The sequence below is a fragment of the Alexandromys fortis genome, unplaced genomic scaffold (assembly GCF_014885135.2).
Source record: "Alexandromys fortis isolate MF-2015 unplaced genomic scaffold, M_Fortis_MF-2015_v1.1 scaffold_9, whole genome shotgun sequence".
In the NCBI taxonomy this organism is placed as follows: Eukaryota; Metazoa; Chordata; class Mammalia; order Rodentia; family Cricetidae; genus Alexandromys; species Alexandromys fortis.
The window spans coordinates 6,289,761-6,309,121 of record NW_026067892.1 but is presented as its reverse complement, the minus strand read 5'-3'; the positions used below and the strand labels follow the sequence as shown (position 1 = coordinate 6,309,121).

At 45.6% G+C, this 19,361-nt stretch overlaps 1 protein-coding gene across 5 annotated transcripts in view; it reads right to left on the bottom strand.

Moving 5' to 3' along the window:
• The window catches only part of Adarb1 (adenosine deaminase RNA specific B1), a 128,274-nt gene that overhangs the window by 41,936 nt on the left and 66,977 nt on the right, over positions 1-19,361 (bottom strand). The gene's annotated exons all lie outside the window — the stretch shown is intronic.

Sequence of the window (19,361 nt, the reverse complement as noted above, 5' to 3'; positions counted from 1 at the left end):
AGGGTCACTCCCACTAGGCTGAGACAACTCTGTTAGCCACCTGGCAGGAAAAGGCCACCTATTGCTACCACTGGAACCCCTCCATGGCATGTGCATCAGCTCCTGCCTCCAAGTTCCTGCCCTGTTTCAGGTCCTGCCCTCTCTGCTTTTGACAATGAACTGTTACATGGAACTGGGAGTGAAGTAAATCCTTTCCTCCCATGTTGCTTTAGGTCGTGGTGTTTTATCACAATAGTAACCCTATTGTTACTAAGAGACTTTCTTAGGTGGGAAGCAGCAGTGAGTCCCAGCAGAGTTCTGGACTTGCCCCCTCCACCCTACCACTTGCAGCAAGGCACTGTTCCCCTTCCACTTACAGAGTGAAGAAGAGTAGGCTTAAGTGAACTGGAAGACCCTGAGTCTCATGACATCACATGAACAGACTGCAATTAAAACAAACAAAACAAAACGCCTATCACCCAGAGAATCAGGAGGGGGGGCTGGAGAGATAGCTCAGTGGCTAAGAGCACTGGCTGCTCTTCCAGAGGATCTAGGTTCAGTTCCCAGCACCTACACAGCAACTCACAACTGTCTAACTCCAATTCCAGGGAATCTGGCAGGTCAAACACCAGTGCACTTTAAAAAGAAAAGAAAAAAAAAAAAGAATTGAAGTCAGAGAATCCGTAGGGCACCAACAGTGAGAACAGTCCACAGATGCCAACGTAGAGATGACAGACAGGTGGAGTGGTCAGGAAAAGAAATTAACACAGACTTCACCCCTAGGAAAAAAGGAAAAGGAGGAAGGCATTGCAATTTCAGCCCTCTGCGTAGAGGCACAGCCAGATAGCTAGGTCAGAGTCAGCAAGGGACAGACAGCAGAGCACAGGACAGAGCAGAGCTCAGAACAGATCCTCACAGATGAGCCTAGCAGCCTGGACAAAGGTGCAAGAGTGGCCAGTGGACGAAGGACAGCCTTCAACACTGAGGGGAGCCAGGAGAGGCGGAGGCTTTAGCACAACCTTGGCACAGCCCCATACTGCATACAAACATGATCTCAAAATGGGTCAGGGACTTAAATACAAAAGAGAACCATGAGGCTTTCAGGAAAACCTTAAGAGAAATTGCTTGGAATCCAGGGCCTGGCAGATATGTCAGACCTGACAGTGTAAGTGCAAGCCAGGAAAGGGAAAATTGATAAACCGGACTTTAGAAATAACCCTGCTCTTATAGGTCATGCTTAAGTACACATTAGGAGGAACCAACTGAAAACCACATACCCAGCAAGGAGAGTAGACAAGAAGATCAACAGTAAAAACAAATACCCAATAAGAAAACTGGAAAAAGTCGTCAGAAAGAAACCATTTGCCACCAAGGACACACGGGTGGGAATCAAGCAAAGAAAAACATGTCCACCGTGCCTGGCCATGAGGAAAATGTAGCTTAAGAGAACTAAACACTGCTACACAATGAAGAGAACATCTCACACGAACACCTCAACTCAGGTGCCAAGAGGACTAGAGCAACTACACCTGTGCCTGCTGGCAGGCGCAGGGATGGAAAAGGCACAAGATGGAAAGAAATATAAAGGAGCCAGGAGAGCAATAACTAAACATGAAGCTGCCACACGACCCAGCAATGCACTGTGGGGCCTTTATCCCAGAGAAACAAAGGCCTTCATCCTCATAAGCACTGGTTCTCATACTGCACAGGGATCTACATTATCTCACAGGAGAGTTTAACTCAAAGATCTGCAAAAGGCACACAATTAGTCTAATTTCACTTTTTATATAATTAACCAATAGACAGTGTGGGTGGGAGTTGGCTTTACTTAAATGTCTGCTGCAGTGCTGATGCTAAGGCACAGGAGAGCACAGCCTGGTGAGGACCACCTGGCTTGCCCAGTCTGCCTGATTGTCCTGCTCTCACTGAAATTCTGTAAAGGACATGGAAATGTCTCACAGTAGAAAATAATTGTGCTATGCTTGGTGGCTGGTGGGGGACCTGTGTGGTAAGAACAAGAGCTAGAAATCCCTGCAGAGCAGAAGCCAGCACCTACAAATGCCAACCCTCACACCAAAGGTTATAAAACAAAGCAGAGTGAGACGCCAAGAGCTTTACAGCATTTCAAGTGACTGTTTCTCAAAGCCTGAAAAGAAGCTCTTGTGGCCTGAACTATGAACAAGAATTAAAACCACATCAAAAATCCTAAAGGAAGAAAATTCCAGGGATGGGCTTTATTTGATAGCAACATTCAAAATAACTACTTCATGCTTCAAGATGCCTCCAAGGGCAGGAAGAGTAAGCTAAAGCTGTGAGGCAGCAAGTGCGAAGACTTCTGACTGCACATCAGAAGAGCAGAGACCTGAATTTAACCATTCTGACTGTGCTTCTTTAGCACCACTAGTCAAAGTGATTCTAATAGCAGTGTAGAAAAAGAGAAGTTTAGAATAACCATGCAACTCAAAACTAAAGCAGCAACCTGTGGGGAGCATTCTAGGCTGGACACAAGAGCTCCCACACCTGAAGGGCCTCAGCTCAGAGACCGAGTGATGGAATGCAAAGATGCTGCTTTAGCCAGGGACGTCCACATAAACTTTCTCTTGACACAAGGGCCATTCATCTGTCCTTTCTCATTTACCAAACAATACTGTGATTAAATTGGCAATATTTTATTTTTAAATTAGGTGGGAATAAGTGATTCTTGTTATGTATCTTTTTAGACTCTTCTGTTGCAAAACAAAAGAGCAAAGGCTTACATTAACATCAATCTTCCAGGCAGCCCTCATCTCCCCAAGGTGGTGAGGCTGCAGACCTTCCTACTCTCTCCCTTTAATAGAGATATTCTAGACTACAAGAGAAAGAGCATGACTACATGACTTGCTTATATCAAAAATGAACCAGAACCTGAATCTTTTCTACTGAGCTAGTGAAAATGTTATTTCTAAGTATACTAAAAAAAAATTTACAGATAAAGATAACTGGCAAACAGTAGGGCTAGGGAACACTTCTGTTGGTAAAGATAACACTCTGCTGGACAAACGTCAGGTCCCAAGTTTGGTTCCCCAGCACTCACATAAAAAGTTGGGTGCAAGGCCGGGCAGTGGTGGCTCACACCTTTAATCACAGCACTAGAGAGGCAGAGGCAGGTGGATCTCTGTGATTCTGAAGCCAGCCTGGTCTACAAGAGATAATTCTAGGACTGGCTCCAAAAGCTACAGAGAAACCCTGTCTCGAAAAAAGCTGGGTGCAGCAGACAGTGTCCTGGCTTCAGTGCTGAAAGAATGGAGCTCGCTGCCAAGCTAGCCTAGCCAAATTGGTGAGTTTCAGGTTCAGTGAGTGACCTTACAAACAAATACAGTAGAGAGTAATAGAAGAGGAAGACACTCACCATGGATCTTGCCTCTGCATGTGCCACATAAAAAAGGTAAGTGGAAAACATAAATAAGCTCACTAATAATTATTATGGATTTAATCAATTTCCATTTTCCCTCAAAAAATATAGATTTTTTTTTTTGAGACAGGGCTTCTCTGTAGCTTTGGAGCCTGTCCTGTAACTAGTTCTTGTAGACCAGGCTGGCCTCGAACTCAGAAATCTGCCTACCTCTGCCTCTCGAGTGCTGGGATCAAAGGCCTGTGTCACCACTGCCTGGTAAGAAAACACATATTTTAAGAGTACTTTTACATGTTCTTTATGACTATTATTGATTTTTAATTTTTTTTATTTATTATGTATACAATATTCTGCCTGTGTATATGTCTGCAGGCCAGAAGAGGACACCAGACCTCATTACAGATGGTTGTGAGCCACCATGTGGTTGCTGGGAATTGAACTCAAGATCTTTGGAAGAGCAGACAATGCTCTTAACTGCTGAACCATCTCTCTAGCCCCAACTATTGTTGGTTTTATATATATATACACACATATATACACACACACATATATATATTAAAGATTTATTTATTAATTCTGTATACAGTGTTCTGTCTGCACATATCCCTACAGGCCAGAAGAGGGCAGCAGATTTTTATTACAAATGGTTGTGAGTCACCATGTAGTTGCTGTAACTGAACTCAGAACCTCTGGAAGAGCAGCCAGTGGTCTTAACCTCTGAGCCATCTCTCCAGTCCCAGTTTTATTTTAAATATCTACAAACCAAATATTTAAAATAAGAGTTTTGTTATTTGTGTTGAGTCATTACATAGGCTCAATACTAGGATAAGTTTATAGCCACTGAACAAAACAAAACACCTAATCAAGAGTTGATTATTTAAAATGGTTCCTGAAATACAAATGTCTCATACCACCTAAAAGAAACAAACTGAAATTCACTAAGCTAATCAAGTGTGTCAGAAAATACAAAGCACACCATGACTGGTATTTTGCTTTGGATATCACCTAGCAAAATAACACCACTAAGGTTTCCAAAAATATTCAATTGACACTGTTTTCAAGGAAGTATTTTTCTTTCTAGAAAACCACCCATGTATCCTGGTGCTTGTTTAACTCCTGCAGAGTCTGTACATATTAAGGGGGAGGAGGCAGGTTGTGTAAGCAAAGAAGGAATTGGACACAGCATTTAAGCAAGTATGTCTTTTACAGTATAATGCAAGTGGGGAAATTACAATTGGGATAGCCAGGCACAGCATTCATCATGCTAGGTAGAGGGTTAATAAGAGTAGCTCATGGAGCAGGAAAGAAAGAGCCTAAGGGCAGCAGCAGAGGGCACTACCAGAGGCATCAGCTCAGGAGGACCCAGTGCAGGTTACTGACACCTAGCGAGGATAGAGACAAACAACGAAGATAATAGAAATCATAGGAAGCAGCAACACTGCAGGGTGTGAGTCTAGTTCTCTCTATTTCACTAAAAACAAAGTATCATCCAAACTCACACAGAGACAGCAGGAGAGTCATGGGGAGGGGGGCTGTCACATGCCAATTGCATGTACAGTGCTCAGCTACTAGTGGACAAAGCCTGGCAGAGGCAAGTCCAAGAGAGAACACAGAGAAAGGAGTGTCCTGGGAAGGCCTGGGATCTCCACGGGACCTTGAATAAAGTGCTCACTTAAGTAGAAATTGCACCAACACTAACATACATACATATGCATGTTAGTGCATTACATGGAGCGCATGCTTAAGGCAGAATATCTGTAAGTCCACTCAGGGTTTTCCTTCTTATGCCATATCTTACACAACCAGTTATCTCCAAGTTGAGCTCAGATTTTTCAGGCACCTGCTTCTGCCCTCACAGTAGCCAGGGTGGTCTCTTTGTAAACTAGAAAGAAGCACAGGCTCCCAGGCCCACACTCTGCAAGCTCCACCATGGCCCACATGAGCATCTCCTCCTGGGCTCCATTAACTGTGCTCTTGTCGCAGGCTAGAGGCCCTCAGCTTGACTTAATGCATTCATCTTGCCTCACAATTGCCATGAAGCCTCTGAGCAACCCTGACCTATTTTGCTGTATCATTCCCTACTCACAATCAGTACCAGGAATGTGCTGGCATCTTACGTTTTAGCTGGATACAAACCAGGTTCATTCCAGCAAGGATGGGAGCCATTTTGATGAATACTCAATAAGCACCCTCTTTCTGCCCCAAGATGTGGGAATACACCATTCTTCCTGCTCCCCTGACCATGCTTCCACCTGCCAGTCTCTAACAAGCTACATCATCTGACATTCTGGATCTGTCCTCCTTTCTTTGCTCTTTAAGCACCTCCTGCCAATGACTTAATAGTTTTTTACAGTGGGTTTTCAGAAACACTGGCTTCCCTTAGAAGACTAGTTGTGATTTCTCCCAATCACAGATCTGCAGTGCTCTCCTCAGGATTACTGCAGGGTTTTTGCCTCCCCTCCAAACAAGCCCAGGTCAAACACCTGCTCAGAGAGACTTCAATCATCAACCCATCCAGGTGCTACTCCCATTCTAGGCATGGTGGGTCTATCACTTGTAGACTGTCTTCCTTCCACAGCCGAAGCCCACATGGGTGAAACAACCTCATCTCCTTAACTCTCTTCCAGTACCCATCCATTCCTATCAGCCCATATGACACATAGGTCAGTGAAGATGGCACGGGGAAGGGCTGAGCTCTGCCCTTCCCAGCTCTATCCACCTCCTGGCAATAGCTGTGCTAGTTAGAGAGGTACATTCTAGCCTGCACCACCACAATCATGACCCCCAATGCTTTACGTTGTCATATGACTGCCACAGTTATTTCTTCAAAGTAACCCATAGGGTGCCAGGAGGGCCAAGGAACTCCTGGGTGCTAGCTGTTTCTAATATTGGCTAGTCATTAACATGGCCACACACCATTCTTTACCAAAAGAGGAAACATGTACTTTTACCAACTATTTCTATCTTGAAATTTTTGCTGAAATGTGCCAAGTAGACAGCAATTTGTCCAGTTGCGGACTAGCCACTGTGACTGAGTAAACACACATCTAAACTGGGGCTGTATGGCTAATGCCAGCTGAGTTTACCAAGAATGTCAGGTAGCAGCAGGGTAAATGGCCCCATGCTGACGCAAGTACGAGACAACCATGGTGAGAACTAGAGCCCCAATGTCCTCTTTATTCAGCATGTCATCTGTATGCATGACTTCCCTCCCCAGGAAGTGCCACACAGGCTTGTTGTCAAGATGGAACTGTAGGTAGTGATGGTCTCAAAAGCCCAGAGTCAACATTTCCTCTGGGTGACCCAGATTCTCACACATAGCTGGCCTCATCTGCAGCAACCTGCCCTGGCAACAGCCTATAAACCCCACAAAGCTTTTGATCTCTATGTTTGCGGCACACAGCAAAGTATTTCCCAGGGTACACAAAGGTGGGTACCTAACCAGGGTGCCCCCATTCCTGATCGCATCTATGCTCACAGAACCAAGGTGCCTTAGGGGACACCTCAGCCACGTCTGCTTCCTTTGCACTGAGTCTATCCTTGGCAGTGTATGGTTGCAAAGGGAGGTCCTTTATCTGGAGGGTTTATAAGGTGAAAGGATCAACGGAAAAGGCAGCTGTTTGACACAATCAAGATTAAGCAGTATGTTCCAGGTACTTTTACTCTCCTTTGCCGAGGGACATAAATTCTCTTTACCAGATACCAATAACAGCCTGAGTTATACAGGATGGCTGTTGGTGGGGATGCTGGAGAACAGCTGGGCTGAGTCTTGCTAAGGCTTGCAGGACCTCTGACCAGGCTTGAGCAGTGACGCCCCTTCCTCATGGGGGCAGTGAAGGCCACATTGAGTGGGCCCTGTGACTGAGCGCCAGCATGGCCTGCATACAGTGAGTACTCCTGCCAATTCGAAACACATTCCAGCAAGAAGCCAGGCCAACACAGAGCCTACCTTCATGTCCTTGGTCAGTGACTGCTCTTGGGGAGTCAGGAAACTGACAGTGATAGAATCCTGGACGGGGTTAACTGTGGTCAGCAGACACTGCCTGGTAATGCCTGCCAGGTGACCTGAAGATCCCTACAGTCTGGCTGTTTATCTCAGGAAAACTAAAACAGTTCCTAAATAAATTCATTCAAGTCACAGCTCAACTTGTTTTCGGCTATCTTTCAGACACACATGTAACATGGAGCTTATATTTAAGAACATAATGACTCAAAATGGGGGTAATAAACCAGGCTTCCATCTATGAATTAACTAAGAAAGTCAAATCCAGACCATTCTCTCTAGGAAGAACATTTACTATAAACAAATGATGAAACAGAATATAAAATACTTAGTATGTAATTTTAAACTACATAATAAGTTAAAGCTATATCCAGAAAATTTTTAGCTATTTATATTGGATATATAAAATCTAGAATATTCAGCTTTATATTTAATTAGTTTTCCTTCCCATTGGGACAACTAAATGGAGCAAAGCCACTAAAAATGTTTCTAAAACTGTATTTTCAATATTAACATTTACACTGGGAATTGGAATTGCTGGGATTTATTTTGGATCCAATTTCTGTAACAGTCCAAGTGTGAATCCACCTTCCAAGTGTGATTCAGGACTTTAGCTGCTAGACCAAAATAGGATGCTGCACGGAATGCATCTTCTCTGAGAGGAGCCCTTGCCCTGGCATCAAGGTCCTCACTTCTGCCACGAAGCCATCAGCACAAAGGCAATGAGACACACTCCATATCTGCCATAGTAAGTCTAGAAAATCTGGGCTACCTACCCACAAGTGGTGCTGTTCAGAGGGAATCAGCAGCAACTTTCTACACGTGAGGCCCTCTCATAGCTGACATCACAGATTAAGTGTCTTCTACTGTCACCAGAGCCTAGTGAATGTCCTTCCTACCTGTACAAACAGCATAACAGGCACAAGTCACAGAAACCACTTCCCTAGTTCATATGGTCCATTCCAGAGCAAACCTCAGGCCTGAGAGTCAGGACCAGCACTCTTACTACTGAAATCCTGGTTCTAGGTTTGTGCTGTGAATGTCCAAATCTCTGATGCCAGTATGTAGAAGTTCCTTATGAGAACTTGTTGGACAAGTGGGTAAGTGTGCAAATGGGCCAGGGCCACTCCATCCTACATCCCAGCACTTGCCTTCATCTTCAAAGTGACCTCTCTGCACAGACTAAAGCTGAGACTAACCCATGGCACAAGCTCGGGATCACCCATGACACTGAGCAGGGAAGGTTGCTCTGAGTCTCAGGGCTATTTTCCAACAGTACAGAGTGTGTGTGTGTATGTCTCCTGAGCTAAAGCCTCACTGCCCCAACAGCCCAATCCCATTTGCATCTCAACCCTGGAAACAAGGCAGAGGAGGCTGGCCTCAGGTCAAAACATCTGACAACAGCCTTCATATATGTGCAGAACTGGGAACAGACTAAAGATGCGCTCACACTTGGGGCAATCAAAAGACTCAATGGGAGAGCAGAAGGACTGGGAACAGACATGGGATCTTACTCATACAATGCAGGGGTGGGGATGGGGAATACAGTGAAGGAACACCTCTGAATTTCAGCTCACCCCACCAGTCACCTACCTACATGGTGGCTTGGGACTTATCCCTGAATAGGCTCTAATGTAGCCCACAATCTGACCATGCCAAAGGCTCCTCTCAGGCCTTGACCAGCAGCATTTGCCTGGTCAGCACCAAGACTAAACAGCTTTCCTTCCCATGGACTTTCTGCTGTGTTGGTGGCTCCTTCTAATCTGCACATAGCTGACCAATGTTTGTCTGGGCGGGGTGCGGGGAGGCCGCCACTTAGGAAAGGCAGGAGAGAGGGAAAAATCACTGAAATTGTATTGTCACAGTTCAACATGCGGCTTGATACTGCAGTTTCAACACAAAACTAAATTTTAAAAGGCATGCATGATCCCAGTCTTAGAAAAAGCACAATTCATTACACATGCTCTGTAGACCCTTAAAGTATTTCAAAAGCTCACACTTTCCATCTTAAATAACTTTGGTGTAACTGGATGTACTATCTTAACAGCCTCCATTGTTTTAGAGGCGTTTCTATTAGTTTCAAAGACATATTATAAACCACCAAGAGCAATTGCCACCACACACAGTCATGCCGCTCAGTAACTGACAATGAGCTTATTTAGAAGCATGACCAGGAGCAAAGTCCCCATACTGTCCAGGTCTAGTTGCTATCATGCGATACTATGCTCTTTAAGATGCTAGCCTAAGGAAGGCAGCCTCACAGCAGAACTTTTCCTGCAGCAGACAGCTCTAGGGGACTTAAGGAGGGTGCCCAGAGCTAGGACCGCAATGAGGCCAAAGAATGAGGTCAGAATAAGGCTTGGATGCCCCAACGTTCTCCCAGCTAGGTGGTTTGTGCTGAGGGTCTACAGAACAACTGGCATTTCTAAACTGGGCTATTGGGTCAATGCTTCCCATAGTTTTGCTTTTGTGAGCCTGACTGGCACTATGACTTCCAACCTTTTAAAACTTAGCTGAAAATACAACGACTGGATTCGTTCAAGATGAGAGCAAGTGGGTGATTAAATGGGCTTTTTTGAGCCTCCCTTTGTTCTACACATACAGTAGCAACCACAAGGGCGCAGATACAGTGCCCACGAGGATGTAGGGACCGTGATATTCTCTAAGTTTCACCATTCTATTGAGTGTGTCAGTCTTCATTACACTGAGCAAGCTATAAAGACTGCTGGCTCTGAAATTAATTTCTTCTTCATCCTATAAAAACAATAGCTCATTTTATTTCCTGAGGAATTATCATTGCTGGCTTCAGAGACTGCCATGGTAACAGGCCATGCCCTAATCCTGTGGGGTGGTAGCTCTAGGCAATGCCTAGGAAAACAGGCAGGGGCAGTGAGTCTCATAACATGGGCAGCTGTTCCAGGTTAGAAGCATTTTTTCCTTGGGACATTTTCTAATATTTCCAATTATATGAAGACAGTAACTGTGAGCAGCATTTGTGAAATATTTTTCATCCAAAAGCCAATGGTTTGAAATTTTATAGTAATAGACAACTTTTGAATCTTGCTTTTTTTAAAAAACAAAAACAAAAACTATGGATTTCAAAGTCTTAAAACACTGAGTGGAACTAAGTACTGAAATAAACCCGGTGCTGATTGTGGAGATTTATCCTCTGCTTCTGCAGGAGGAAAATATTCCCACAGTTATGGTCTTATCCTCTCAGAATAATAAGCAAATTTAGGGCAAAAAGGCACTAATGAAGAGTGGCAGCAAAAGGCAGTCGCTATGAATCCTCTCACAGAAAAGTCTTGTAATGTTAAAGCGTCAAACTTCCGCAGCCTCACAAACATCCTTGCAAAAGCATCCTGTAGACAGAAGCTAAAAGAACCTCTGCTCATACTTACAAACATGTTTTCAGAGCTTCCTTTGTCGGCATGCCCTAATAATTCCATAAAGTATCAGCTGAAAAGAGGCACTAAAATTAACAGTGAAGCAGAGAAGCAGCTGGCACCAGCAAGGCTGAGCCATAAGGCAGTCCACCCCAGAAGACACTTTCATGTGGCATGCAAACTCCACCTATATGTCCGAGTAATTACCTTTCCTCTCAGAGCGCTTCTTGCGCCTCCTTTTATACCGACGCCCCACGATGCTGAGGAAGGTGCCCGTGGTCAAAGTCCCCAAGCCCAGCGATGCCATATGGACTGATGAGTGGCTGCCAGCCCCTGCGAGTCCCAAGCTCATTCTGCGTTCCTCGGTCGCTCAGCAATAACACGGAGAGTCGTTTCAGTGTACAAAGCTGAGATGGAGGCGACAGCCACCCCTGCCGGCAGGATATGAGTGACTGACTGCTCCTCTGTCTCGGGCTCATTCATTAAGCCTCAGAACTAGGCAGAACTGGGCTGAATGGGACCCAAATGCACAATGATTCCTTGCACATCCCCCAGAAAGTGACATGTGACAGTTAACCCTACAATTCCAGCACAAAACACTGGGTAGAAAGAAGTGTAGTGGCTGCAAACATTTCTGGGAAAAGTCTCTTACAACAAACATCAAAGTCCTGTTTCAACAAAACTTCCTAAATTATGAATAAAATAAATAAAATAATATAAATGAAATAAAATAAAAATGAATATCGATAAGGGAGTAGTTTGTAAAATAAAAGAGCAGGAGAAAAAAGAAAACTAAAAATGGGCTGCTACAAACCACAATGCAGACAGGGTGAAGATGGGAGATGAGAAAGTCATAGACATGCCAGTGAATGGTGAGGCTGGCCCAAGAGAGTCCCTGGGACAAGACGACCTTCACTCACGGTCTCTCAGGTATCCCCTCCTCTCTTCATTCATGTGTTTGGGACCAGTGCTGACCTGGTTCCTTCAAGAGTGTAGGGCATGGGCACTGATGATCAGTGCTGAAGGATTGGGGAAGACACTAACCTCTATGTTTTTCATCATGCCTAGAGGACTAACACACAGAGCCAGCCTAGCCTAGGACAATACTCTGCCCAGCAAGAAATATGTGCAAATTGTGTATACTTTCAATTATACACTTTAATTTTTTAATCCTTTAGATCAAGACTCCACATGCTTCTTCTGTAAAGGGCCAGACAGAAAGACACAGCTATATTTCTCTGCTGCACTTATTTTTATCTTAGAATGTATAGAAATAGGTTATAGCCTAGCTGCCAACACTTCTTAAGGTTACTATTATCAACAAAACATCATATCTTGATTTGCTATTCGTTCCAACATGAATGAGCTTACCACAGAATGCCCACACACATGTAGTTACAACTTCATTCAGGCGTCTCTGATATTTTGCCAACTTTCAGTCATAAAAACCCATCTTTCCACATGTTCTTTCCATTCTGAAGGCATATTTGTCGGAGAACAGAAACACTGTTTCATTAATACATTGATTTAATTTTTTAAAATCTAGGCAAGATATGTTGGTCTCACTGTACTCTTATCTCAAACCTCCACCCTGCCAGGGCAGGGATGGTGGTGCAGCAGACAATAGGTCCAGGGAGGCAGCAGCCTTCCTGGAGATGCCCTGATGCTGGCAGATGACAACGGCTCATGTACATGATGCATGGTGAAGTCTTAACTTTATACATGATTTACGCTCTCACCACAGCAGGCAGGAATGCCTCAGGAGACACCTATAAGATGGGTGTGGGGTGTCTGGAAGTATCTGCTAAGAAAGGCAAGAACCATGAGCCCTTGGGAAGGTGAGACTGAACCTGCAGTGCCCTGTGGTGGTACAATGGTGAGTTAGTGTCATGGGTGGCAAACAGGGCCTAATTTGAAAGGGCTCTTCCAGCTTAAGCAATACTTTAGAACTTGTCCTGAGAGACATACAGAATTCACATTTATATCCTACAATAGATTGGTAGGAGGGTAGGATGTGAAGAGACAGGGCTGGTTCAGTCATGGCTATAAAGCAGAGAAAAGGAATGATGGAAGGCTGGCAGAGAAGAAAGGCTGTGGGCTCTAGGTGGGCAGCAGAGGAGAGAAGCATGCTTCCAGGGGAAGATCAGACACCAGAGGACACAGAGCTCAGCTCCTGAGAGGGCGCTGTAGTAATCAGCAGAGGCAGGCAGATGCCGGCCCTGTTCCTACTCCCTGGACTGTTGGGGACCAGACCAACAGGGGTTACCAGAAAGTTGATTCTCCTAAGCCCAGCTAGGATGTCAGAGCCCTCCTTGTCACACCTTCCCTTCCTGATTAGATCCTGCAAAACCCCCCACATGGTTTAGTGTTACTTTTCATACCTACTACAACACAAATGCTATATGAATACTTGTCACACTATATTAATTAGAAATGGCAAGGAAAAGTCTATACATGCTCATCCCAGAAGCAATTTTCCCAAACATTATCAATCCATGACTGGAGGCAGATAGATGCTCCACAGATATAAAGCGGGGTTATTAGTAGGCAAGAGCAGTCAGAGCCAAGTCCAATACTTATAAGCAATTATTCAGCTTTAATGCCTTTTATACTGTGTTTACACTCCCTGGGGCTGTTGGAGACCTGGACTTGGGAACAGAGGACAATCCTCCTTTGGGTACCAATAGTACATCTAAGAAAGACTGGGTATAGGGGAAGCACCTTTAAGGCTGTCCCATGTATGGGAAACAAAGAAACCCTTTCACAGAGATTAGTGGCTAGTTTTGTAAGCAACACTGACATGTCTCCAGTGTTAGTCTAAGAGGGCTGTGTGTCAGGCCAAGCAGTCAGCATGAGTGGGCTGCCAAGAATAAGACAGTAGAGATGCCTTAGAGGCACCACAGAGGGCCAGGTGGCCTCATAGGTTTGGAACCAGCCCCAGGGTGATCTAGACCTATCCCACACCTCTAAGAACAAGCCTGTGGGAACTATGCTGCGAAGACTGCTGGTCACAGCTCAGAGGTTCCTGAGCTGGGGTTGGGGACTCCTTCTGCCTTGCTGTGTTTTTACTGTGCCTCCAGGATGCTTGGTCTTGGGAGAGATGACCTGTTTTGAAAAACATCTGGTCACACCATCTCTAATCTAGGAGGCAGGCTCTATAATTTCTTGTCACAAGTCACCGGAACAAAAATCCACTTGCCTGTGCTTGAATAGCCACTGCACATCCAAAGCCACAGTCAAGATCAGGTGTATGGTACAGCTCCCACCACAGAGTCAAAAGTAGCTACAAGGACGAGCACTGAGCCACAGAGCCACAGAGAAGATAATCACTTACAAGGAAAGTAAGTGACCCTCAGTTATTGGAATAAGGAACTGGAAAGGCTTGGCCCCACTCAATCATATGGAGTCCCTTGCTGTAGTTAACAACAGTGAGCAAAGCTGGTGCTGTGTGCACTTGTCTTCTCACAGCAGCCATCTTGATCTCATCAGACAGCAAAACCAGAGCACAGCCAATGTCCCAGGTCCATGGTTGACTTGGCCTTCTTGAGAATCAGTGTGATTTTTGATTGCAGCAGTTTAACAAAGAACATGGCATGAGTTCTCTTGGAAACTGGGGTATATGGCTAAGAAGAAGTCTGGTGGCACTGGTGTGGTTAACATGCCAATTAACATTGAGTCATTCCATAGTCTCCAGCGAAGAATACATGTCCTAACTCTGTGTATACCATTTTCTTCTTCTTCTTCTTTTGCCTTCCAATTTCTTCTATCTTTAGAATTAGTTAAGAGAAACATCAAAACAAAAGTCTGATTCATGAAAATAAAAAACTGCTGCAGAATGCAGGAATCTAGTGAGCCAGAAGTAGCTTCCCTGACAATCACACAAATTGGGTGAAATTTAAAAAACACTTCAAGGCAGGTGTGCTGATACATGCCTTTAGTCCCAGCATTCAGGAGGCAGAGGCAGGTGGATCTCTGAGTTCGAGGCCAGCATGGTCTACAGAGTAAAAGACAGGACACCCAGATCTACACACAGAAAAACCTGTCTCAAAGAAACAGAGTGGGGGGTACTGAATTATAAACCCTGAGTCGGTTATTTACATAAACCCAAAATGTGAGAAAATGTAACATTCCTCAGTATAATATTTGAAAAAATATTAAGGTGCATGTGAGTGAGTGTTTGTGTGTGTGTGTGTGTGTGTGTTTGTGTGTGTGTGCTTGGTGCCCTTGGAGGTCAGAGGGAGATATCAAATACCTTGGATCTGGATAGTTGTGAGCCACCATGTAAGTGCTGGGGACAGCCCTGGGTCCTCTGTAACCACTAAGTCATCTCTCTAGCCCCTCTTCAATATAATATTAAAATGCCTCAGAAGTATTTAATAAGAAAACCAGAAAAAATATTCCCTTATCTAACACATATTTATTGGAGCACAGGATGTTCTCGATACTCAAAAAACATCAGGAGACAAAAATGCATGGCTGCTTTCCTGAAACCTTTGTTCAAACAAGGACAAGAAGGATGCACAGGGAGCATCAGACAACGAAATGACACAGCATGCCCTGCAGGTAGTGGAGAGATGCCTAGAGTGGTCAGCATGGGGTAAGGTTTCTCCACACTGATAAGACAGTAGGAAAATGGACCTCAGGCTGGTGAGGGAGCTGGCCATGAACATCAAGCATTCATATTCTGTAGGCAGTGCCCAGGGGCAGCTAGGTACTGGCCGCCTAACTGCCAACCAGAGATGAAAGAAGGGGTCTACGGGCTCAGCATGTGGGACTTCCTAGGCAAAGTGGCAGTCACTCAATAGAGGGGACTACCATGGGACTGTTACCAAGTTTCCACCTGGTTCTGACCTTGTTTTAAGAATGCTGGAGGCTGGGAGGGAGCAGTTAGGGGTGAGGCTTAATGCAGGAACACAAGTCACGACTCAGGGACAACAGTTTAAGATGCAGGAAGCAAGCAACCCATGATGCTCAGAAGCACAGCCAACAGCTTCCTGGATACTAGTGTGGAATCCATGAAAAGTGCAAAGGAGAACACAGAGGGAGACCATAGGGCAAAGGAGCAGGATCTGGGTGTTTGCAGATCCACAGGAGCACACAGCTAGCAGGGTCTGAGTCTGGAAATCAAGAGGAAAGCCAACACTGTAGACAAGGGGTTGGAACTCTCCTACAGAGGTACACTAGATTATCAGCAGACTGGCTTAGATGACCAAGGGCTGGGCAGTGCAGGATGGGGTCGGGGTACTAGGCGAGGTAGGGCTAGAGCAGGGAGTTCCTCAGAAAACATGCTACTGTGAGTGCCTCTATGGCACCCATTCATACTACAAGTACCTATACATGTACCCTATACATGCTCACTTAAATCTCACCAAATCTCAGTAAGGAGGCTTTAGAATGATTGTATAAGGAGAACCAGACACCCATCAACTGCTTTACAGCCATTCATGCCATGCTTGTTTAAGGAGTTGTGCAGTCTACAATCTACACAGGTACATGCATCACCATGGTTATAGCACAAGCTAGAGCTAGTACCCCAACCAAAGGCTGCTTCACCTCCAATGGGCCAGGCTTATACACAAGTGCTCACTTATTTACTTCCCTGAATCTTCATCTGTCAACTACTGAAAGCAGCCGTGGGACAAATCCTGGGCTAACCTGAGAGTGTATGTCTTAGCTTCAGAGGCTCTCAAGCTGTCTGGGGCCTGGCAGATGTAAGCCCAGCAGCTGCTGAGGTCCTGCACTGGCTGAGGTGCTGTCACAAGCAGCACGCCAACCTTGGGACTCAGGTCCCACGTTACTACAGCAAAAGCACACTTGCTCTAGTTTACTCTTTAGTAGAGCACAACTGCTGAAACAATAAGCAGCAGCAACACACGCTCCCTTCTTTGGGGAAGCAAGCTTACACTTTTCATGTTAAAAGGGAGTGTAACTTAGTCTACTTGCTAAGCCCCTGGCATTGACAACAGCTTTGCTCAGCGCACTGCTCTCTGCAGTGATCCTACAGCACCACCTGCTGTCCAGAAGAGACCACACTCGAGCGTAGCTCTGAGATGGGCCAGACGACACCCAGCGGGTGCTGTTTGGAGCTGACACTTGGTACTTGATCTGAGAGAACTGGATATTACGGACATTTCCTTCAGAGGGTGTGCTAAGGCCAGGATGAACCGGGATACTGTCTGGGATGTGTAGGTTGACTTCAGAGGACAAGAGGAAGGTGTCTCTCCCTTGGTGGTAGTGTGAGAGAAACTGAACTTTTTTTTTTTTTTTTGAATAGGTCAAAAATCTTAGGTAGAGGCAGGTGGATCTCTATGAGTTCCATGCCAGCCTGGTCTACAAGAGCTAGTTCCAGGACAGGCTCCAAAGCCACAGAGAAACCCTGTCTCAGAAAACAAAAACAAAAACAAAAATCTTTCCAAATCTCTCCTTAGACTTGTTCCCTACCTTGGGCACTTACACAGGCCCTGCCCAACCCCATGCTGTCTGGCTTCTACATTGTCTGGTGCCCTTTCTGTCTCACCCTGCTCCTACCTAGGGTGCCCACCTCCTGCAACCTGTCAGTTAAATACCTATTCCATTCCCACACTGGGTTCACTTCATGTTGCTGGCAAATCCTTGCCAACTTTGTCCTTTGGCTCACATCTCTGCTTAAGATCACCAGGGGGCACACATACTTGAGAGCAGAGAGGCACCTGGCCCTGACCTTGTCCTTTTTACAGTTACTCTCTCTGTGTAGTCAATGGACCTTGACCATCACTAGTCACAAAGGCCTGAGAACTCTAGCGAGTCACAGAAAGACACATAATATTTGCTTCAGGCTAGAACCCAAGGAAGGGGGTGCAGCTCCCTCGCCATGGTGGGCAGCTCCTCGCCATGGCTGTTGTGGGTGAAGGAGGCATCCAGGGCCTTCAGTATTCCAAGTTTTGCCAGATGTTTCTTGTGAGAAAGTTTTTCAGGGTCATACAGCAATGTGGTAAAGGTACACTGATGGATCTACACAGCCCCGGTCTGTGGGACCCTGCTGGAACCAATCAGTACGTCCAGACTCTCCCGATCTGCAGACCCCTTTACTTCCAGACCCGAGGATTCTGCAGCTATTTAGTGAAGAGGAAACAACAGCCAGCTTCCAAGGGCCAACTACTGCCCAGCTACTGCCCAGCTACAGCCCAGCTACTGCCCAGCTACAGCCCAACTACTGCCCAGCTACTGCCCAGCTACTGCCCAGCTACTGCCCAGCTACAGCCCAGCTACTGCCCAGCTACAGCCCAGCTACTGTCCAGCTACTGCCCAGCTACTGCTCAGCTACTGCCCAGCTACACCAGAAGATGGATCTTGACATCCTTACTACACTTTCATGGACAGTTCTGAAAACTTAAGAGCCCTAAGAGACAGACTAGGAATCCAACCACTTAAAAACTTAGTGTTCTTTAAAACATGTTTTACTCCGACAACTGAAAAACTTTAAAAATGAAAACAGTCTCAGATCACTGACTCAATCATTCCAAAACTACAACTACCCTGCCCAGCTACAGATAGGGCCAAGGCTGCACCCCTTCCTCTTCAGCACAGAGTAGCCTTGTAACTGTTTGGGAATATTATTTTAAGGTGTGTTGCTTTTGCTTACACTGCATTTGTTTAACTCTGTGAAGCTGTGTTACTGTGCCTGTCTAAATCACCTGATGGTCCTAATAAAGAGCTGAATGGCCAATAGCGAGGCAGGAGAAAGGAGAGACAGGGCTGGCAGGCAGAGAGGATAAATAGGAGATGTGTGAGATGACGGGGGGGGGGGACATCAGGGGTCAGAGCACTCAGGGAGTAAGAGTGAAAATAAGATAGACAGAATAAGCCTCCGGGTCTGATTTTTTTGGGAACTGGGTGGCAGCCCCCCCAAAAGCCAAAAGAGTAAAGAGTAAAAACATCACAACAGCCAGCTGTCAAAAGGATTCAAGGACAGGATCCAGGGTGACCTGTTCTCTACATGCCTCCTCCTAGGCAGCACTGGAACCCAATCAGAGGCCACACCATGCTCTCAGACCTCTGCACAGCAGGCCTACTGTGGTAGCCCAGGGTTCTCTGCTTCCAGGCAGGTCCCATGGTCCTCCCTACCTCTCCCTGCAGTTAGGCCCATCCACAGGGCAGGCACACTTGGTAAATAAATGAATGAATACAAAGTATAGAAAGGATCTTACTAGCACTGTGACTCATACAGGGACAACTACCAAAAGCCAACAGTGTACTCTAATGTAGCAACTCTGTATTTCTTCCCTGCATTCAGGGAGTGTGCCATTTTCTCAGCTCAGGCCCTCTAAGGAAAGGGCGTTCAGGACAACACGTTTCAAACAGAGGGTGGCTGCCCATTTTGAGATCACAGTCATAGACTACTGAGCCTGTCTATGTATCACCGGGGATATAGCGTGATAGACAGCAGGGCCCGGCCACTGGGACCACAGTAGCATTTCCATAGAAAGGGTGACAAGGCCGTTCTGTTCCTCTAAAGAAGCCTGACTAAGACACACACCAAAAGTTGTCTAAAGTGAGCTATGTGAAGACCTACTTGTGATTTACACACAAGCATAATGATGTTTGTATATCTTTATCATGTGGG